At 61.2% G+C, this 22,823-nt stretch overlaps 1 protein-coding gene across 4 annotated transcripts in view; it reads right to left on the reverse strand.

The window, feature by feature from the left end:
- Positions 1-22,823, reverse strand: part of CCDC88C (coiled-coil domain containing 88C) — a 117,766-nt gene that overhangs the window by 87,173 nt on the left and 7,770 nt on the right. The window lies entirely within an intron of this gene.

Raw genomic sequence — 22,823 nt, forward strand, 5'->3', positions numbered from 1 at the left:
CAGAAGATGGCCCAAGTATTTATACCCTTGCCACCCAGATGGGAGACCCGGATGAAGCTCCTGGTTCCAGCCTGGCCAATCCATGGCTGTGTGGCCTTCTGGGGAGTGAACAGGCAGATCCTTCTCTCTCACTCTCTGAAAAACTGTTTTTCAAATCAATAAATAAATCTTTTTTAAAAATCTGAGGGCACAGCCGGCGCCGCGGCTCAATAGGCTAATCCTCCGCCTGCGGCGCCAGCACACTGGGTTCTAGTCCCAGTCGGGGCGCCAGATTCTGTCCTGGTTGCCCCTCTTCCAGGCCAGCTCTCTGTTGTGGCCAGGGAGTGCAGTGGAGGATGGCCCAGGTGCTTGGGCCCTGCACCCCATGGGAGACCAGGGGAAGCACCTGGCTCCTGGCTTCAGATCAGCGCGGTGTGCCGGCTGTGGCGGCCATTGGAAGGTGAACCAGCGGCAAAGGAAGACCTTTCTCTCTGTCTCTCTCACTGTCCACTCTGCCTGTCCAAAAAAAAAAAAAAAAAAATCTGAGGGCACACGTGCTGTGTGTGCAACAGTCCTGACCGATGCAGACTCACTAGTGGGTGAAGCACACCCAAGCATGAAGGTTGGGCCTCATAACCATCTCAACACGGCCCCAGGCGGCCCCCACATCGGTCCGCACCAGGGAGAGACTTATCTGCCACTCCCTGCACCAGATGGCTTCCACAGGCACTGCTCACAGGACGGGCGAACCACACAGCACCCAGGAGATCACACAAAAAGCAGGAGCCAAATTAGCCCCTCTCCAGGTGGGGCGGACTCTGAAGCAGCCTGGCCTGCTAGGGACGATGTATTCTTACATATTTATTTTGAAAGTCAGAGTTACAGAGAGATCATCCATCTGCTGGTTCACTCCCCAAATGGCCACGACAGCTGGGCCTGGGCCAGGCCGAACCCATGAGCTTCATCCGGGTCTCCCACTTGGGTGCAGGGGTTCAAGCACTTGGGCCCTCTTCCGCTGCTTCCCCAGGTGATTAGCAGAGAGCTGGATGGGACACAAACCGGTGCCCGCAGGGTATGCCAGCAGTGCCCGTGGCGGCTTTACCCGCTGCACCCCAATGCTGGTCCCAGGGACGGCAGATTCAGAAGGTGTAACTGCATGTCTGCCGTCCACTCAGCTCTGCTCCCCGTGTCCCATGGAAGCCACCAGCAGGCGAGGGGCCCCTTGCAAGATGGGAAGACACCCAGACACTGAGGCTGGCTTTGGCCTGAGAAGGGGGCATAGGGCGGAGCAGCAGCACCTGGGGTCCTACACACCACGTGGCCTCAGATGTGGACAGAGGCTCAGGCATGGCTGGATGGTGGTGCCCCCTCCAAACCCAGCCCAGGCTGTTAGTAAAACAGTGCAGTCCTGTCTATGGTACAATCTACACCCTGACACCATCCTAGGCTCTAGCCCCACCACCATTGCTGGAAGCCAGGTGGCCACAGGGCCCAACCACTGGGATTCGCTGCTCCTACCTCCCTGCCGTTCCCCCACCCCGGCAGTTATAAAAGGACCTGTCCCTGAGTGTGTGTGTGTGTGTGTGTGTGTGTCTCCCCCTCCCCGTCTGACCTCTCTCTCTCTCTCACACACTCTCCTTCTGCCTCTTTGCCTTCTACACCTCTTCCCTCCAGTCTGCCGGGTTTCCCCCAGTAACCCCTTTCCCTTACTCCTTGTTGCGTGTGTTTTGCGGTGGCCTTGCACAGAAACCTCTGCTGCTCCTGCACTTGGGGCCAGCAGCCTTAGACTGAGCTCCCCCCCAAGCCCAGCCCGGCTCACCACAAGGGACTGTCTGCTCAGAGCCAGGCTGGGGGAGGGCCCGGGGGTGGGCCGAGGGCCCGGGGGTGGGCCGAGCCCCCAGGGGCCAGCCGTGTTAACTGCCCCCTCATTCAGCGGTATTCGTTTTCCTTGCAAAACCAGTTCTTACTGCTCAAGAACAGCAGGGGCTCGGCTCTGTGAATGGGTGAATGGCCGGCAGGAAACCAGACACCCCTGGGAACAGCTCCCTTCTGGAGACGGGGGCACCGGGAGACACAGGCTCCTGGGGGTTGCAAGTGCTCACTGTCAGCTGCGTGCTGCGACAGGGAGGCTCCATGTAGCTCGTAACCCGATAGCTCCCCACAGTCCTGAGGAGAGGAGGCTGCGCTGTCCACAGAGAAACGCATCGGCACGGCACCATCCCCATCCCACGGCCAGACCCGCGTGAAACCACACGCGGGCACCACGCACACGGGTGCCTCCTGGGAAGACAGTCTGGGGGCATCACACCCGAGTACCAGTGCACAGGTGCCTCCTGGGAAGACATTCCAAGGGCCTCACATCTGGGTACTGCACCCCACCTGGGTACCACAGCCCAGTGCACCCTGGGAAGGCACTCGGAAGGGGCTGCACTGGGTCCCGAGGAGACAGGTGCATCTACTGGCAGTGCCAGTGCATCCACACTCAATTGAGCAGATCATCCCGGTGCTCCCTCCGAGAGGAAAGATCGGGACTTCCACGACCGTGCCAGCAACAAGGTGCTGGTGCGGGGGGGGGGGGGAGCAGTCCCCCACGGCACAGCCTGGACACGGTGCGGGGCAGCCAGGGAACTGCCGGTTTCTGTGTGGTGCTAACAGGTCACAGGCTGCAGTCCTCACTTCCCTCCTTCCTGGACAGACAGCGCCCGGCAGGGGCACACAGATGATGCCCCTCGCCCCCAAGCCCACAGCACAGGGCGGCCAGCATCAAAAGCAGGCACAGTGTCCCCACTCCCGGACGGCAAACCTCCCCCTTTCTTTCAGAGTCACGTGAGAGGTAACACAACGGGATCCCTGAGGCTGCCATGAGCCACGTGGGAGACCAGTGAGACAGGGTGGGGGTGCAGGCAGCACAGCGGTGGGAAGTGAAGACCAGGGGCCAGCGCTGGGGCACAGTGTGTGAAACCTCTGCCTGCAGTGCCGGCATCCCATATGGGCGCCGGTTCGAGTCCCAGCTGCTCCTCTTCCAATCCAGCTCCCTGCTGTGGCCTGGGAAAGCAATAGAAGACGGTCCAAGTGTTTGGATCCCTACACCCATGTGGGAGACCCAGAAGAAGCTCCTGGCTTCAGACTGTCTCAGCAACCAGCAGATGGAGGACCTTTCTCTCTGTCTCTCCCTCCAACTCTACCTCACAAATAAATAATTAAAAAAAAAAAAAAAAGTGAAGACTAGCCGACCACGGCCAGTGCCACAGCATGCCCCCCACCCCGCCCAGGTTCTCAGGCCCTCGGCTGTCCTCCCCACCACCTCTGTTCCCAAGAGACAGTGGCCCCCAGGCTCAGAGCCGACGGGAGGAAATCTCCATCAGTCAGCCTCACTGAGAAGAGGGAGCCCACAGGCAGGAAGTGAGGTGGTGCCAGGTGTCCCGCCGCCTGCCCCACCTGCACAAGTGGGGTTTCCATGTCCCAGGAAACCTGTGTTTGCAGATGGCTTCAGGGCCCAGCTGTGAAGTCAGAAGCCAGGCCCCTCCCGCAGAGGCCAGGCTGTGCTCAGAAGGGCTCTGGGTTCAAAGGGTGGGTGCGGGGCACCTCCTGGGAGAATGGGCCGCAGAGGCCACGGGGTGCAGTGGAACACGGTGGACGGGGGCGGAGAGGCCTGATACCCACGGGCCACGTGTGACCCTGGGCAAGCCCCAACAGCCCAGGGCCGCATGGCCTCATCTGTAAAGTGGGGATAAAATTGCTGGCCCGGCCACCTCACGGGTTTTATAGCCCCTTTGATGACGGAGCTGCCTCTCCCCGGCTCTCCCCCGTGGTTCAGTGCAGGGCTGGGCTCAAATGTTAGGGTCCCCGCCACCCGTGGGCTCCCAGCTCCAGTCTGGCTCAGCCCCAGCCATGTGTGGACACTTGGGAAACGGACCAACAGACGCTCCGCTGTCCCTGTGTCTGCATTTCAAATACAATGAAAATAAATAAATAAAATTTTAACTTAAAACACGAGTGAGGGCAGGCGGCAGGTCCATGCTGAAAGCAGCAGGGCCCGTGCCTGTCAGCTCTGCGCTCGAGGGGGCTAAAATCTGTCCGTTTCCTGCCCTCGCTGCCTGCTGGGATCACGAGCCAGCAGGGGACACAGGGCACAGGACTGCCCAAGTGGGAGCTAGCTCGCCTGTCCCCTAGGGGCCGGCACACTGGCCCCTCCACTCCCAGCGATGGGGCTGATGGGATGAGCCCAGGACCCTGGTGTCTGGGCTCGGGACCAGTCCAGGCCCGCCCTGGGGGCCGGAAACCACAAAGGCGCATGCCAAAGGCGGCAGCCAGGGCGCACTGGCACAGCCGCCCCCCCCGGGCTCTACCACCACCTCCACCACCACCACCACCACCACCGGCGCCGCAGCGTCTGGCACATACCGACTCACTCGCCCCCCCCCCCCCGCCCCCGTGGTGCTTTCCACGTTACAGATGAGGAGACTGAGGGGGCAAACTCATGATGCAAGCGTGCACACACAAAACGCACATGACCCTGGGCTGCAAAAAGCAAACGAACCAGAAACAGTCACAGAGCCGGCGCAGCTCCTCTGCCGGGTCCAGGCCGGCGCAGCTCCTCTGCAGGGTCCAGGCCGGCAGCTCCGACTCCGAGGCTGGCGGCGGCGGCGGCGGGGGGGGGGGGGGGGGGGGGGGCCTGTCCAGCTTCGCCACAGCCACCCCCTCGGAACCCCTCGGGGCTGCCACAGACAGAGCCGGGCACACAGTAGGCGCTCAGTAGAGGAACGTGCCTGGGACACCTCCGGGGTCTCTGTACCAGGCTGTGCTTTCTGCCCTCCCGGGGCTCCCAGGTGCCGGGCTGCACGGGGAGCACCCAGAGGCCACCCATGTACACCCCTGCCCCGCACTGACACATCCCCACTCCGCAGCGTGCTGCACTGAGACCACCAGGCTCAGGCAACCACGGCTCCTTCCAAGGCCTGGCCAGGGGTAGGCGGTCCCTGTGGTGGGCGCGCGCCCCACAAAATCTCCCCCAGAAGACTTTGCGGCCCCGCCGGTGCTTTCCTTCTCTCACCCCCAAAATTTCAAAGCCAGATGCAAACTGAAAACCCGGAACTCCGGGTGCTGGAAGAGGCACCAGGCAGCAACTCCCACAGGCCTTCTCCAGGCCGTCCGTCCACGGAGGTGTGCAAGCAGGCCACGGGCACCGGCAGGGAAACTCCCGGCTGGTGCCCGACAGGGGAGGAAGTGACCTGAGCGGCAGGAGCCGGGACCTCAGGCCCAGGACCCCTTGGATCTCTGCCAGCCGGCATCCCGGGTTTCTGGTTTCTCACTCGCTGGGGGAGACGTGGGCAGGACAGCAGGGCAGCGGCCCTCTGCCCCAGACAAACGCGGGTCCCGAAGCTCACCCACTAGGTGGGGTCGGATCCCGCTCTGGGGTCTCCTGGCTGGGGGCAGGACGAGAGCCGCCAGCCACACCGGGGGCCCCAGGCCCCTTCCTGCTCTATCACCACCCCACACCTCTCAGGACCTGAATCAAGTGCCCCATCACTGTGCCCCAGAGGAGCCTGCGAGGCCAGGAGGTGGGAGAGAATGGAGGTGTCAGGTGGGCGGGCCCTTCTTGGCAATGTCCAGCCACACTGGGGAGCACGGTCCCGGCTCTGCCATGAACTCACCAAGCCCCAGCACCCACTCCAGCACGCACCGGGCCCTATTTCCGGCTCCTTCGCACTGTGCGGCCCTGGTAGGTAACAGGTACCCGCCACGGGCCCTGCTATTCCTGGGAGACAGTGACTTCGAGGAACAGACAGAGCGCGGCTGACGCTTGCGGTCAGCTCAGACTGACGTCTACACAAAAAACACACGGCCAGCTGCCAGCCACCGGCAAACAGAAAGCGACTAAAAAGAACGGCGACACTCACCTAGTGAACACAGCTGGGGTCTACGGGTGGGCTGGCCAAGACTCAGGAAGGAGGAGGGTCGCACTTCCCCCAGGGGACGGGGAAAAGGTCTTCCTGGGTCTTAGCCTCCAGCTGTCCCCACCAAAGCCACAGCTTTGCTCCCCAGGGAAAGGCCACAGGCCCAGCAGCACAGGGGACACACAGCACGCAGGCTCCTGGCTGCCCGGCCGCGGCAGGGGACCAGATGCCAGCCAGCACCAGGCCCAGGTAAAACCCTAGCAGGCAGGAAGCACTTGGACAGGATGAGGGTCCAACTAGTCCATTTTCTAAAATTTTTCATTTTTTTTATTTTCATATTTGAAAGGCAGAGAGACAGAGGAAGAAACAGACATGGGCCAGGCTGTGGCACAGGAGCAGGTCAGCCACCACCTATGATGCCAGCATCCCATGTGAGCACCAGTTCAGACCCCAGCTGCTCCACTTCTGATCCAGCTCCCTGCCAACGTGCCAGGGAAAGCAGAGGAAGATGGCCCAAGTCTCTGGGCTCCTGCCACCCATGTGAGAGACCAGTCTGTAATTCCAGGTTCCTGGCTTTGGCCAGGGCGAGCATTTGGAGAGTGAATTAGTGGGATGAAGATCTGTGTCTCTCTCCTCTCCCTTCACTCTCCGTAACTCTCTTTCAAATAAATAAATCTTACACACTTACACACATACACACACACACACACACACACACACAGATCTCCCATTCTCTGGTTCACTCTCCAAGCACCTGCAACAGTTAGGGCTGGACCAGGTGGAAGCCAGGAGCCAGAAATCCAACTGGGGTCTCCCACGTGGGTGCGCTACCATCCACTGCCTTCCCAGGTGCACATCAGCAGGAGCTGGGCTCAGGGCTGGAGCCAGAACTCAAACTCAGGCATCCAGGGACACGTTAACAGGGCACCAAATGCCTGCCCCCAGCTGGTTCATTCTAAGCCCCAGCAGCTAATGGCCTACAGAGGGGGTGACCCTCAGGGCTGGCAGCACCTGAAACACAGGCATCCCAGGCAGGGGTCAGTTTGAGTCCCGGCTGTACCACTTCCTTTCCAGTTCTCTGGGAGTGCGTCTTGGAAAGCAGTGGAAGATGACCTGAGTGCTTGGGTCCCTGCACCGACATGGCAGACCCAGATGAAGCTCCCTGCTTTGGCCTGGCCCAGCCCCGGCTGTTATGGCCATTTGGGGAATGAACCAGCAAATGGAAGATTGCTCTGTCTCTCCCATCCCCAACTCTGGCCTTCAGATAAAAGGGGAGGGAAGGGGAGGGAAGGGAAGAGAAGGGGAAGGAAGGGGAGGGGAGGGGAGAGAAAGCACAGCCCTCCCCACCCTCCCTCCAAGTCCAGCACTGAAAGGGAACAAGGGGCCAGGTGCCCCGACCTCTGCTCCACTGTCCTCTGAGCCTCCCAGCTCCCCCGCCCCGGCAAGCCACCAATTACCCTTCTAGTTGTGGCTCCAAGTTCAAAGCCGAAGCCAGTGACCCAGACCCACGGGGCTTCAAGGGGGAAGGGATGCTTCCGCGCCTGACAGCTTAATCCCGGTCTGATTTAAACATGAACTTCTAGCAAGTCTTTCTGCCCGCGGCCTCTCTATCACCAACAGGCGTGTCGGGGCTGCTGGGACCCGAGATTAACAGCCCTAGGCTGACTCCACTTGCAAAGGTGTTTCCTTTGAAAGAAAGAGAGGAGAGAAGAATCGAAAGCAAACAAAAAATAAGGACACGCCATCGGATCCTGCTCACCTAGTCGCCGTGATGGGGTGGAGGCCGCACAGGAAGCTGAGCCTAACACCGTGGACACTCTCAACACAGGCCCACCTCACGCCTGCTGGCACCCACAGAACCCTCCTGTCCCCACCCCCCACCAGACCTAGAGAATGGAGCCCCACCCACCAGGCGTAACACCTGCCGGTCCCCGAGGGACCAGCACAAGGCCACCTGAGCAGCACCTGCAGCGGTGAAAGCCGAGTGGGGAGCGGTGCTGGAGGCCGGGAGGTAGGTGCTGTGGTCACAGAGGACGTCCCCCGAATTCGGCTCTGGTGAGCGCTGGAAGAGGTGACCAGGTCATGGAGACAACATGGGTATGTTGGGAGGGGCTAGCTCCCACAGGAGCACGCTCCCGGGAACAGGATGACCTTGGCCTCTGCCCCTCCCCCTCCCATCCCATACCTTCCACTAGGCTAGGTCATGGCACAGAGGGCCCCCGCCAGATGCAGTCCTGTGATCTGGAATCTCCATTGATAAATCACCCAGTCCGGGGTTCTCTGACGGCACAGAACCCAACGAGACACAAAGGCCGCGGGGGAGCGCTCCCACCTGCACTGCTGGGCCCACCCCACACCCTCCCTCCCTCCCTCCCTCCCCTCCCCGCTGTAGCGGTGCCTGGGTCACTGCTTGCAAAAGGCCAACAGAGGGTCTCTATTATACAATTCCCAAAGTCTAACCGACCTTGAATTTTTTTTTTAAGAGATCCAGAACAGAGGCTCACCTGGCACACCTGCAGCCACCCTGGCGTGCCGATTCCAGTCCTGGCTCCTCTCTTTGGATCCAGCTTCCTGCTCATGCGCACCTGGGACACAGCAGGTGATGGCTCAACTACATGGTTCCCTGCCACCCACATGGCTGACCTGGATTGAGGCTCAGGTTCTTGGCTTTGGCCTGGCCCAGTCTCAGCTGTTGCAAGCATTTGGGGAATTAATCAATGGATAGAAGATTGCTATCTCTTTCAAATAAAATAACAAAAAATTATTTAAAAAATTTTAAAGCCGAAATGGGCCAGTGTTACGACACGGTAGGTTGACCGTCACTGGCATCACATATGAACACCGCTTCGAGTCTTGGTTGCTCCACCTCCACCCAGCTCCCTGCTCTTGAGTCTGGGAAGACAGCAGAAGGTGGCCCAGGGGCTTGAGACCCTGCCACCCATGTGGGAGGCCTGGATGGAGTTCCTGGCTTCTGGCTTTGGCCTGGCCCAGCCCCAGCCACTGCAGCCATATGAGGAGTTGACCAGCAGATGGAAGATCTCTTTCTCTAACTCTACTTTTAAAATAAATAAAATGAAATAAATCTAAAAAAAAAAAAAAAAAGCCAGAACACCGGAGACTTCCCAAGCCCAGAGCAGGGGGCGGAAGCACCCTGCTTCCCCTGCCTGGAGTGGGGAGAACGGGGCTCCGGGAAGCAAGGCGGTGGGCGTCGCTCACCGGGCTGCATCTCTGGCTTCGCGACAGGGTTCTCGGGTCCTCGCCTCGGAGCTGGCATCTCCCCATCTTCGAGATGAGAATAAACACCTTGTGAGGCGAAGACTGGGAGTGCCACCACCTGGGACAGCAAGCACTTCACTTAACACAGCAGCGGGAACAAGCTGGAATGTTCTGGAAGCCTCAGAAGCTGCACCTGTGTATCTGGCCGCAGTTCCTCTGGTCTGTCACCATCCTCGCCATCAAAACCCTCTCACTGCAAAACAGCCCTGACTGTCTTCATTGCTTCCTGTTTTTATTTTTTTGATTGTGGTCATTGGCACATGCACTCACCTCTCTGACCATTTCTTTCTTTCTTTCTTTCTTTTTTTTTTTTTTTTTTTTGACAGGCAGAGTGGACAGCGAGCGAGAGAGACAGAGAGAAAGGTCTTCCTTTGCCAAATCAGCAAGTTTCTAACAGTCACTGTGCCGATGGCGCGACCTGCCTTGCCCCTGTGCTTCAGCTTCGCTTCCGTCTGGAGTTCAAAGCTCGTCCCCCTCCCAGGCCCTAAACTCTTTCCAACCAAACCTGCACACATGCTCAGGGTCAAAGTCCCGTCACGGACTCACTCCTGGCCCTGCAGGCTGACTGCGCCAGCTGCTCCAAGGCAGCTCTGCTCCCACCGCCCAGCCGCGTCCGGGGAGTCCGGCTCCCCTTCTGGGGACCACACGGGAGGAGCTGAGACCCCAGGACCTACAGGACTCAAACCTGGGCGTCGGATCACCCCTCCCTGCCATGCACCCGCCTCAAAGAAAACAGAACCCAGGAATCTAGAGGAGGGGACGCGCGCGCGGGGCAGAGGGAGCCCTGGCTAAGTCACAGCTGGAGGAGCGGAATTCCCTCAAAGGGACGAAGACAGCATGGTTCCGCGGCCACGTTTCCCACTGCCTGCTGCCTAGGCCCCTGTGCGCTTACAAGGGCAGATGAGGGGTGGTGCCGCGGCACGGCAGGCTGAGCTGCCGCCTCCATCGCTGGTTCAAGTCCCGGCTGCTCCACTTCCAATCCAGCTCCCTGCTAACACACCCGGGAAAGCAGCGGAAGACGGCTCAAGGGCTCGGGCCCCTGCCACCCATGCGGGATAGCCAGATGGAGTTCCAGGCTCCTGGCTTCAGCCTGGTCCCACGTGAACCAGCAGATAGAAGATCTCTCTCTCAAATCAATCAATCTTAAAGGGGGGGGGGGGGATCCAACGACTGCCAAAGCAGCTCCGCCCCGTCCCGCCCCAATATCAAGTTGTCCCAAGTGGAGACCCAGCATTCCCGTGCAGGTGCTTCTTCAATTTTCAAACATTTGAGGACAGACAGAAAAGCAGAGAAAGCGCCCATCCACTGGGTTACTCTCCTAAAGGCCACCATGAGAGGAGCCAGGAAGTCACTCCAGGTCTCCCACAGGGGTGGCAGGGGTCCAAGTACTTGAGCCATCACCTCCAGCCTCCCAGGGTCTGGTTAGCAGGAAACAGAACAGGGAGTGGAGGAGCCGGGGCCAGAACCAGGCACCAGCCAAACGCTCACAGAGGGACCGCCTTAGGGTCCTTGCCAGCCCCTAACAGAAACCTGACCCGGGAGGCCGGTGCCAGCCAGGGAGGGAAGCAGCCACAAGGGCTCCAGGGACTGCAGCATGGGGGGGGGGGGGGCAGCGGAGCCAAGTGTGACCCAGGGAGGGCAGAGGCCGCCACAGCTCCTGCCCCGGGACACAGAGCGTTGATCAGAGCTGGGAGCTGATGACGACGGTGATGATGGAAACGGGACTGCCCCTGCTCGGCAGGCACTGGGGTGCTGTGCCAAGCGTCTCCCTCCCAGGCCTCCCAAGCCAGGTCCTCCACTCCAGTTACTACCCCTCAGGGACAACGGAAGAGACGGTCACACCTGGGCCAGGGCGCCTGGGGGGAGGGCTGGTAGATCCAGCTGCTCCGGGTGCAGCCCAGGGGCGTGGCCCAGAGGCGTGGCTGGGAGAGGCAGCCTGGGTGCACACCGCTATCATCCCGGGGGACCCACACCTGGGCCCCATCCTGCTTCCTCCTGCTCTGGGCAGTTATCAGAGCAGCCCGGGGTCACCAGAGGCCACTGGCCCTTTTCCTTTCCAGGACCCCGAGCTTGGGACCCCACCACCCCTGTAAAAGCCCAAAGGCTCTGCTCTGCCCCTGCTCCCCACACGGTCTCGCCCCAGCAGCTGCCCCCGCCCTCGGGCTTCAGGAACCCGAGGCAGCCACAGGTCCCCCACTTCACAGGGAAGAACAGCAAGATGAGGTTGGGGGAGGAGGCGTTTGGTTGAAGACTTTAAAGTCATTAAGCCTCCACCTCAGAAAGCCCAGGGAGCCAGGCTGGCTAGACCAAGCTGAAAGCAATCAATTTAATCTGCACCCCCTGGGGAGTGCGCCTCCCCGGGCCTGACATATGGCGTTCCCATCAACAGCCAGCACCAGAGGAGAAGCCGGTGTGAAAGCAGCAGGGGCCGTCCTGCGCTGCCCCTCCTCTCGTCTGCCCCCAAGGTCCCCCTAGGAGGCCCTGTTCCCCAGTGTAGAAAGGGCAACAGGTCGGGCCCAGGAGGGTGACTGCAGCCCAGAGCCGTCCGCTCCCGAGCCAGCCATGGGTGGCTCTGCACCCACGAAGGATTCGGCACCTGCTTTAGGGAGCTTCGCGCTGGTGGGAGGCGTCCCCTGCTGAGATGACCTATGTGCAAGCTCTGAGCACACAGCGAGCACACAGCAGGCTGCAAACGTGCACACGCGCACATGCACACACACACAGTGCACATGTATCTCACCAATCCAGATCAACCAGGGAGCACTACCCTGGATCATTCGTGCAGTAATAAATGGACAGACAGTGGCCGGCCCAGAGAGGTGGGCTGGCCCACCACCCCTCCACGGCCCAGCGCTCCTGCCAACGAAGCTCGCTGGCACCTGCAGTACAAGGCCCTTGCCGAACCCCATGCTGTGCCCCTGGCAGGCACCAGGCACAGCCCCACAGCTCAGATAGGGGCTCCCCAAAGACGAAGTCGCTCGTCCAAGGCCGCTCGCCCAGGGCTGGACCTTGGGCCTCTGCGGCTGCCGAGCTCTGCACTGGTGTTTCTTTCTGGCTTTATGTGGAGGGGGGTGCCCTCCCGTACGGGTGCTCCCGCCATCACTGTTCTCTGTCCCGTGAGCCTCAGGGGGCCTCCTGTCTCACAGGTGCGGCTCAGTCACTCGGCTGGGAACACTGACACACGAGGCCCCGAGCGGAGGAGGCGGGCAGTGCGCTCTGCCCTCCGGCCCATCCGGGTCAGGGCTGGCCACATGCAAACCTGCCCACCGCCCAGCCAGCTGACGCCAGGGCTGGCAGGACACAGCCCAGTGGCAGCTCATGGAAGCAACAGGAATTGTCTCTTAGACACTAGACTGCACCCCATCTTCCCTACAGAGGATACCCCTTTATGTAGACCACAATCCCTTGACCCTAAACCTGAAAACCCAACCCCAAAGCAACAGAACCCTCACGGGGTCACCTGGCTGCCTCATCTCTACTCCTCCCCCCACCATTATCACCAAGAAACTCAGAATCGGGGTGCAGGGCCTGGCACCCTCGGCCTCTCTCCAGTCCTGGCTGGAGCCCCCAGTGCACGAGGACCACTCCCTCGCCCTTCCCCTCGTTACAGAAAAATACGGACTAAGGCCCACATGGCAGGCAAAGCAGCAGAGAATGTGTGCCTTTCGAAAAGGAACGGTTGAACAACAAAGGCTGCGATTAGCCCTGGACCCACGCCACGAGGCCGGCTTCACCGCGCGAAGCTTGCCCGGGCAAGTCCTCCCCGACAGCCGGCTCCAGCATCAAACACGCTGACCTTGGCACTCAACACTCAAACCCAAGGCCAAGGAGAGGGTTTTTTTCTTTTTAAAAACTTGAGAAATCCACTTCCCTCTTAATTTTTAAAAAATTTTTATTTACCTGAGAGGCAGAAAGAGAAAGACAGAAAGAGATCTCCTAGCACTGGTTCACTCCCCAAATGCCCACAGCAGCAGGAGCCGGGCCAGGACAAAGCCAGGAGCCAAGACCTGCACGCGGGCTGCCACACCGGGTCGCAGGGAGCCAAGCACCTGCACCACCACCTGCTGCCGGCCAGGGTGCACGGGCTGTGGCAGGACACGGGAGCCGGGAGCAGAGCTGAGACTTCAACCCAGGCACTCAGTGCACAGGCGATGTCCCAACCAGCATCTCATCCCCTGGGGTCTCCCTTCTGTCTCAAAAAAGGGGAACTGGTGCCTCTCGCCACTTCCTGCCTCTGTGTTCAGGGGACTACTATACGGTAAGCTGTGTTTCCATCTTCATTCATTTCAACTTCGCCCAAGTCTGCATGACACGAGCTGCTCACGCACAGAGCTCACCAGGAGCTGCCCGGACCTGACTGGCCCTGGCCCCGTCAGCCCCAGCCTCCTGCTGTGTGCACACACCTGGGGACAGCAGCGCTGGCTCAAGTAGCTGAGCCCCTGTCACCCACATAGGAGGCCTGGGGGGAGGGGGGGGGCTCCTGGCTCCCAGCTTTGGGCCAGGTGCAGCCCTAGCCACTGTGGGAATTCAGGGAATGAACCAGCAGATGGGTGCACTCTAAAGTCAGACCTAACAGGACCACCAGTAAGAAGCACAGCTCCCCCTCCTCCTGCGGCCAACCAGGCCTGGTCTGGCTTAACCTGCTGCGCCACAACACAGGGCCAGCCGGGAAGGAGGGGCCGGCGCTGTGGGGCGGCTGGTTAAAACCGTGAAGTCGGAATCCCCTAAGGCTCTGGTTCCAGTCCCGGCTGCTGCACTTCCGATCCAGCTCTCTGCTGTGGCCTGGGAAAGCAGTGGAAGACGGCCCAAGTGCTTGGGCCCCTGCACCCACATGGGAAACCTGGGTGGAGTTCCAGGCCCAGCCCTGGCCATTGCGACTGTCTGGAGAGAGAACCAACAGATGGAAGATCAGTCTCCCTGCCTCTGCCTCTCTGTAACTCTTCATGTCAAATAAATTAATTTTCTAAAAAGGGATGAGGGGGGAGAGCGTGACAGCCCTCGGGACAGAGGGAAACCCCTCTCCAGTCAAGGTCTGGACCCGAAGGCCAGAGGAGCAGTCCCCAGGACACTAGAGAGCCAGCACTCGGCTTCTCCCTCCCAGCCCGGGCTCCACCCCAGCTCTGCTAACTGTGGGAGCCCCTCCTCCTGCAGCAGGCAATCAGCCCCGTCTCTGCTTCCTGTGGCTCTGGGGGTGAGGTGGCTGCTCCCGCCTTCCCACCCCGGAAGTGCTGGTTTCAGAGGTGCCTGAAGCAACGGGTGAAACCTGGCTATCAACGGCAGCAGCACCCTGGCTGGGCCTCCACACGTGGCTTCCTTCCTGCCCCGCCCTCTCCATGCAGCTGACAGCGAGGAAGCCCGCGGCTCCGCCGGTCCCTGACCTCACTCTGCGGGCCTCCAGCACCGGGCCAGCCACTTCCAGCTCACCGGTAACGCTCGGCCGGGACGAGGCTCCGGAGTCAGGCCCAGTGGCTCCTCGCCCTGCCTTGACAGCACCTCTTCCGGGGACAGGAGCAGAAAACAGAAAGGAAGCGAAGTCCACGTGGGGCCCCAGCTAGGAGGCGGCCTGAGACACCCGCCAATTGCGTCCCAGCGCCCGGGCTGGGGTCCCCGCTGCACTCCCACTCCCAGCTCCTGCTAAGGCCGCCCTGGGAGGCAGCGGGTGTTGGCTCAAGTAGCTGGGTCCCGGCCACCCACACGGGAGACCTGGACTGACTTCTCCCTGGCTTCTGGCTTCAGCCTGGGTCATCGTGGGCACTTGGGGAGTGAGCCAGTGGATGGAAGAGCTCTCCCTCTCTGTCCATCTCCGTCTCTCTGCCTTGCAAATATACACACACATTGAATATCAATCTTAACAATTCAAAGCCTGCCTTCTGGGAGGCTGGGGATGTGGCAGGTCACCGGGAGTCCTGGCCCGTCTGTCCACCCTGGCTGACCACAGAGCTCCAAGGACAAGCTCCAGGAGCCAGGACAGGGGACTGCAGGCTGGGAGCAGAGGCCACTCTCTCCTGCAGCCCACTCTCCTCCGTGGCCCCTGCCTGGCTGACCTGGGGCCCTGCCCTGAGGTGTGGAGCTGGACTCGGCCTAGGCCAGCCTTTCACCCTCCCCGCCCTGCCTGCTCCAACCACCGTGCCCAGCAATCAGACGCCCGAGGCCTGCAGTGGAGGGCATCTGCGGGGTGGGACCCCTCTGTGCACTGGGGCCCTCTCCCAGGGGTCCTCCCCCGCCCCCCCCCCCCCCGCCGTCGCTCTGTTCACATGACCATGCACCCTCCCCCAAGCTGGGACTGCTCTCAGAATCCCCAGTCTGCCCACCCAACACGTCCATCACCGAGCTGGCCCATGCCCCGCCCAGCCGCCGCCTCCCAGCCTCCCTGTCCAGTGGGCAGCACTACCTGGCTCCAGTCACATCAGGAACCCTGGAACCCCAGTCCCTCGCCTCCCCCACCCAGGGGCCTCAGAACACCCGTCCCCTCTGTCTGCTCTCCCCTGGGTCCAGACCCCACCCGTGTTCCCAGCTCTCCAGACGCCCAGGCCCCTGGGGTGAAGCACAGGCTCCCTAGCAGGGCCCCATCGCTGCCTGTCCCTGAAGCTCCGTCTCCCAGGACAGCCAGCCCTGCCGCCCCAACCGGAAGCTCTCCAGGGTGCCCAGCGCCCGCACACACACAGGTGCTGCAGCGTTCAGCTCACCTCGCCGCCTCCCACCCCACTAGACCAGCACGGGAACAAGGACAAGACTGAGGGTCAGGGACAGACAGACTGATGGGAGACAGAGGGACAGGAGGAGGCCCCACTGCCCCAGGGCTCACTCCCAGGAACTCACACAGAAGCTGCGGCCAGCAGGACAGCACGAGGCCACCTGCAGACAGGGGGCTGGGGCTGTGTCACCACAGTGCCCAGGGCACTCCCCGGGATTCCCCAGCACAGGGGCAGGCCTCAGGGACACTCCAGCCAGCGCACACAATGGGCCATTCACCAGGGAGCAGGGGAAGGCCCACAAAGGAGGCGCAGGGAGCAGAAGTCCTCAAAACACTCCCGGCCCCTGACCCTGCACCGCTCCCTCTCCCCCTGGAGTTTACCCTAAGGGAATGAAAACAGCTCTGGGGGACTGGAGGACTCCTCTCTGCCCCCAGGCCCTGATGAACTGCCAGGCAGCTGCAGGGCTCCCCGCCACCACACTGCCTGTGAACAGCAAGCAGGCTGCACACAGCAGGAGCCAGGCCCGCAACCCCCGCTGCCCAGGAGGTGGGACAACGGGTGGACTATTTTCCTGGTACATCCTAACCTGCAACAAGAACTGCTTTCACATGCAAGAACTCTGGCTTTGATTTCTTCAGAATCTAAGTGTCAGCTACAAACAATCAAACAAAAAAAGGCGCCCCCCCTCCCCCACCGCTGAGCGCTGTCCCCGAGCCGTCGGGGCAGGGCGGTGGGCTGCGCCTTGTGGCACAGTGGGTGAGGTGACGGCTTGAACGCAGTCCAAGTCCCAGCTACTCTGCGCCTGTGGCCCAGCTCCCGGCCAAGGTGCCTGGGAGGCAGTGGACAATGACGGCCTCAGTGCCTGGGTCCCTGCCACCCACCAGAGACCAGGATGGAGCTCCTGGCTCCCGGCTTCAGCCTTGCCCCGCCCTGGCTGCTGCAGGCACTTGGGAAGTGAACCAGATGATGGAAGCTCACTCCCTCACTCTCTCTCTCTCTCTGTCCCTCTGACTTTCAAATTAATAAATCTCAAAAAAAAAAAAAAAAAAAAAGAGAGAGAGAGAGAGCCCACATGCCACCAGACCACACACAGAGGATGGAGCTGCAGGTTAACAACTGTTCCCACCAACGGTGCGCAGAGAGTTATTTCCTTCTATTCTTACTCTTGGCAAAAGTCTTTCTTCAAACTGAGCTGCACATTTCTAAACATAGCTCTCATGCTCAGCGGCCAGCCCGTGTTTATCAAACACAATGACCACAGAAGGCTGCCGGCCCAGGGCCAAAGTCGCAGGCATTGTGCTGCTGTGCGTGGAAGTCCGGTCTGAAGATTACACAGAGCAGTGTGTGCACACGCAGGTGCACACGCACACGTGCACACACATACAGCAAGAGCCTAAAAACGCGCACGTGGGGGCTGGTGCCGTGGCACGGTAGTTAGACCACAGCCCGCAGTGCTGGCACATGCCAGGTGGGTGCCGGATTGAGTCCCAGCTGCTAACGCACCTGGGAGAGCAGTGGAAGACGGCCCAAGTGCTTGGGCCCCTGCACTCATGTGGAAGACCAAGCTCCTGGCTCCTGGGTCTGGCCTGGCCCAGCCCTGGCCATTGTGGCCAGTTCAGGAATGAACCAGCAAATGGAATATTTCTCTCTCAACTCTACCTTTCAGAACAAGTCTTTCAACAAATAAATAAAATGTAAAAATGCAGACATGTACACACATACAGTGAGAATCCTGGTGATCCTCCAGGAAGGGAGGAGGAGGAGGCGGGGCTCGGTGGAAGCAGCCTGGGGACCCAGCAATGCATGAGTTAGGGGCCTGCACCGTGGAGCAGCGGTTAAGCCACCGCCTGTGATCCCAGCATCCATATCAGAGCACCGGTTCAGTTTCCCAGCTGTTCCACTTCGGATCCAGCTCCCTGCTGATGCACCTGGGAAAGCAGCAGAGGGCGGCCAAAGCTTTGGACCCGTGCCACCCCTGTCGGAGACCCTAGTGGAGTTCCTGGCCAGATCTGTTTGCTGGAGCCATTTGGGGAGTGAACCAGCAGATGCAAAGAGCTCGCTCTCCCTCCCTCCCTCGCTCACTCCCTCTCTCCCTTTCCCTCTCCCCCCCCAATCCCCACCCCCTGCCATTACTCTGCCTTTCAAATAAACATGTTAAAAAAAAAAGATCTCAAGCAAATATAAAAATATAAAATACTCTCACATCCGTCATGTTTATTTTGAGTAACAGGTACTTGAGTGTTTGTTGTACTATTTGAATGTTCATTTTTCAAAGCACTAAAGGGAAAGAATGTACAGATGAGGCAACCCAGAGCTGTATTTGTTCTGCTGAACTTCCGGGTCCCTCCGGCCCTGGCCGCAGCAGGAGCAGATGGGAGCTCACCAAGCCAGGCCTCACGGGCCGACCCTGCACCCCAGCTCGGCCGGTTCTGGGGGACCTCGGGACATCCCCTCCACCTGCCAATGAGCCAGAACCAGCCTGGCAGCTGCACCCTGGGGGCGAGGAGAGCAGCTCAGGGAACTCTGAGCAGGTGCCGCGGGCAGGGCCCTGCCTCCACACCACGCCCACCCCCGGGTCCTGACCCCCTCTGCACACACTGAACTCACCCAGGCCACGGGCCCCAGTGCTCAGAGCACGGCGCCAAGGAAACCCCAGAGTCACGCGACGATGAGGCCCCACGGTGGTCTGGACACGGCGTGAGCGTCCCCAGGGTGCCCGCGTGGAGGCGGGGGACCTGTGAGGAAGTCACCAGGCGACCACAGCAGGCCACGGCCCCGAGCCACCCTCTGGCTTCCCGAGTGCGATGGGTTGGATGTGGCTCCGCCTTCTACCACGGGGACACGGCAAAGGCCGTCCGCAGAGCCACGCTGTTCAGACGCTCAATATCTGCGGCTGCAGCTACGTCACCCCTGGGCCTGGAAGCAGCTCCCCAGCCTCGGGTGCTCTGCTACAGTGATGACAAGGACGCTGACGGCGGCCACGCTGCTGGGAGGCGGAGGAAGGCCGCAGGCGTCCCCGCAGCTCTCCCGCCACCCCTCGGCACGGCGGACATCAGCCCTCCTCTCGGGCTGGCTCCCTCGCAAGCACACGCACGCTTCATGTCAGTACTCAAGGCCAAAACAAGAACCAGGATCCACTTCCAAAGTTTAACTGATACATAACGAGACACAGATGAAAAACAGCTCGGCATGGCCCGGGCTCACTCCCCACTGGCCACTCGCTGGCCTCCCAGGTGTCCCGCTGGGGGCACTCGCCCTGGAGCCCACACACAGCCCCGCCTCGGATGGACCCGCCCACTGAGCTGCAGAACACAGAGACCAGAGATGGAGCCCCCCACCCCACGGCGCGCCCCAAGGCCCCGCCCGACTCCGGCTTTCCCTGCCCCTTCCAGGCTGCTCAGCCAGCAACACCCGCCGCCCCTTCTGGTCACCTCACACCGTGTCCTCCCTGTCCCCTCCTCGGCCGGCTGCAGTCTCAGGGCCGATGAGATGTGTATGCGGTGCAGCAGCGCCTGTGAGACCCACGCTCCCTCCGCCCCAGGGCCTGGCCGGAGATGCTCCGAGCCAGCAGCTCCCACAGGAGGGCACCTCAGTGTCACCCACGACACAGACTGTCACTCACAACACAGACTGTCACCCACGACACAGACTGTCACTCACAACACAGACTCCCGGACACACACAACGGCTGGGGAGGGCCCAGCGCCTGCACCTCTCACGAATTCCCAGCAACGCCGACACTGCTGACGGGGGACCACGCTTCGAGAATCACCGTTCTTGGCCACCGACTGGCAATCCTGTCACCGTGACGAGATGCGGTCACTGGGAAATAGTGAAAATGCAGATTCCAGGGCCTTGGCCCCCGAAGAGCCGGAAGCAGCAGGTCAGGTGGAGGACCTGGAGCTGGCGTAGAGGCGGGGGGGCCCCGCTGGCCGCACCCACCCCATCCCACGTCCCAGCAAACGGCCGAGGCCTCCCCACTTGCGTGAGCCTCCTCAGAGGCGAGCCCCATGGCCGCCCTGGGCCACAGGAACAAGGGGACGGTGAGGAGCAGCAGCACGGTCTCCGGGGTGAGCCCCAGGGCTGCCCGGCGAGACGCGGACCCAGCTGCGGGAGAGGCAGAGAAAGCAGCAGGGTCCCGCCTCGCTCCACCCCGAGCCCTCGCCGTGAACCGCGGGCCGACGCTGCAGAGGCCGGGCCAGGCAGCTGTCCCTCTTGGAGAAAGTTCTTGAACAGTCCTCAGCACCACGGCCCTGATGCTGAGCTGGATGGTTAGGTGGGCGAGGCGGGAAACACGAGGTGCGAACGGCCTGCGCACGACGGCACACCACAAAACAAAACAGGGAAGCAGAAGGCCCGCTCGCCAAGCTGTTTACACAAAGCCCGTATTATTTTTACGGTGACAACAAACTTTCTTTTACCAAATGTCAGAAGGAAAAAAAAACCACACACAGCAGCTTGGCGTCCACAAGAAACCTGAGAACCCCGGATGCAGGCGTCTCGCGGCCTCCTCCAGGTGGACAGCCCCAGGCGGGCGCCCACCCTGGGCTCTGCGGCAAGTGCGCTGGACAGACAGAGGCCGCCTGTCCACCCAGTGCAGGATCCCGCCACCTTCCCCTCCGTGTGACTCGCCCCCTCCTTCCAGAACTCTCCATCGTACCCAAGAGCAGCAAAGCGCCCCTCAAGGCCACACAGCCTCCAGCAGGTGTGCGGCCCCTGCGGCCAGGCTCAGACCGAGCACCCAGGGTGCGAGTCCTGCCGGGCCAGGGGACAGCACCTTCCTGGCCAACACAGGCAGGGGCACCCGGCGGCTCCTCACTCCTCACGTGCACTGCAGAAACCTCACGTCCATCAGAGATCTCCGTCAGAGACGGGCGGAGAGCACGCACCCCCTCCCAGCCCCACCCCCTCCCGCCGGGGCCACAGACGCACCTGCTCTGGCCTGTCACGCAAGCCTGTTCTGGGCCCTGACCTCCCATCTCACGGTCAGGCCTCCCCAGCATGGGGTCATCTGGAGTTGGGTGACCAGGCCTGTGTCGGAGGACCCACAGCAAGGCTGACCCTGCGGAGTCAGGGGCACAACTCTGCCCCAGGCCCCCCTGCCCAGCTCGAGCCAGATGCCCCGTCTGCTTCTCGCTTTCTCACAACCTCTACACCCAGATGCACAGAAACTCGGTCGGGAGCCCCTTCCACCAGGCGGGGGCGGGGTCACGTCTCCTGACCCTGCAGCGCCATCGGCTGCCCCCAGCACCAGGCACACAGTATGGAAAGCACCCGCTTACCACGACCAGCACCGCAGACCTGCTAACAAGCCGGCTCAGCCCCCAGATCCCACAGCCCAGGTGCCTAGGTCGCCGGAAGCACCACCAGCTTTGCCGGGCTGTCACGGTCACAGCTCAAATGCCCCTGCCTACAGCCCGCCCAGCCAAGTGCGACTCCCCGCAGACAAGGAAAGGAACCTGCCTCGGACCCCCACAACCAGCTCTCCCCGAGCCCCAGCCCTACTCAGACCTCCGTAACTTAGGGCCAGGGCTGGCTCCAGGCCTCCGCACTCCCAGCAGGTGGCCAACCAAGTGCAGGCGGCAGCAACTCCAGGTCAGGACCCCAGGACGCCACCCATCCAAGCCCCTCCCAGCACATCCCTGGTCTGGGCTGAAACAGAAGCAAGGACTCCCACAGCTGTGCCACAGCACCGCCGGCCTCGCAGCACCCACAGCCCTAGGGCAGAGGGGAGGCAGGGCTGGCCGGGTCCTCCCCAGGCCAGCAGGGACCTCACACGTCTGAAGATGCCCCCAGGACCCCAGAGCTGAGACGAGGCTGCAGACCAGGAAGCCGTGTGCTAGAGCAGTGGCCGGGTCTGGCCACAGGCATGACTCTGGAGGGAGCCTGCTTCTTTCTTTTTTGTTTTTGTTTTCAAAGACTTATTTATGCATGTAAAAGGCAGTACTGCAGAGAGTGACCGTCCATCTGCTGGTTCACTCCTCAAATGGCCGCAACAGCCAGGGCTGGGCCAGGCCGAAGCTTCATTCAGGTCGCCCATGTGGGTACCAGGGCCCAAGGACTTGGCCTTCCCAGGCCATTAGCAGGGACCTGGGTGGGAAGCGGAGCAGCCGGGACTCGAACTGGCGTCCACGCGGGACCAGGTATTGTAGGCGGCTCTGCCTGCTGCGACACCACAGCGCCTACCCCAGGAGCCTGCTCCTGAGCAGTTCTCACACCACATTCCCCGGGTCTTGGGAACCCAGACAGAAGTCCTGGAGGGACAGGAGGCGGCACTCGGCTCCTCCAGCCGCCCCCCCCCCCAGCCACGTCCACCAGAGTGACCAGGGCTTCATCTGGAGACTCAAGAAAAATCACAGGTGCAGACATCTGGTGCGGTGCTTAGGTCACTGCTAGGGAAGCCTGCACGTCATGCTGGAGTCCTGGGTTCAAGTCCCAGCTCCGCTTCCCGTCCAGCTCACTTTCCTGCTGATCCGAACCCTGGGTGGCAACAGGTAACAGCTCGAGCAGCGGCAGCCGGGCATGGTATTCCAGGCTTCTGGCTTCAGCCTGGCACGGCCCTGGCTGCTGAAGGCATCTGAGGACTGAACCAGCAGACTGGAAGATCTCAATGTCTCTCTCTCTCTGCCTTTCAAATAAATTAAATTCATAATTTTTTAAAATATCCCTACATTTGGAGGCTGGCCTTGTGGTGCAGCGGTTAAGCCACCACCTGTGACACTGACGTCTCAGATGAACACTGGTTCGACTCCCAGCTGCTCCACTTCCAATCCAGCTCCCTGCTAACGCACCTGGGAAAGCAGCAGAAGATGGGCCACGTGTTTGAGCCCGTCACCCGTGCGGGAGACGTGGACGGAGTTCCAGGCTCCTGGCTTCAGCTTGGCCCAGCCCAGGCATTGAGGCCATTTGGGGAGTGAACCAGTGGATGGAAGACCTCTGTCCTTCCCTCTCTTTCCGTAATTCTGCCTTTCAAATA

Source organism: Oryctolagus cuniculus, chromosome 20, assembly GCF_964237555.1.
Source record: "Oryctolagus cuniculus chromosome 20, mOryCun1.1, whole genome shotgun sequence".
Taxonomy (NCBI): Eukaryota; Metazoa; Chordata; class Mammalia; order Lagomorpha; family Leporidae; genus Oryctolagus; species Oryctolagus cuniculus.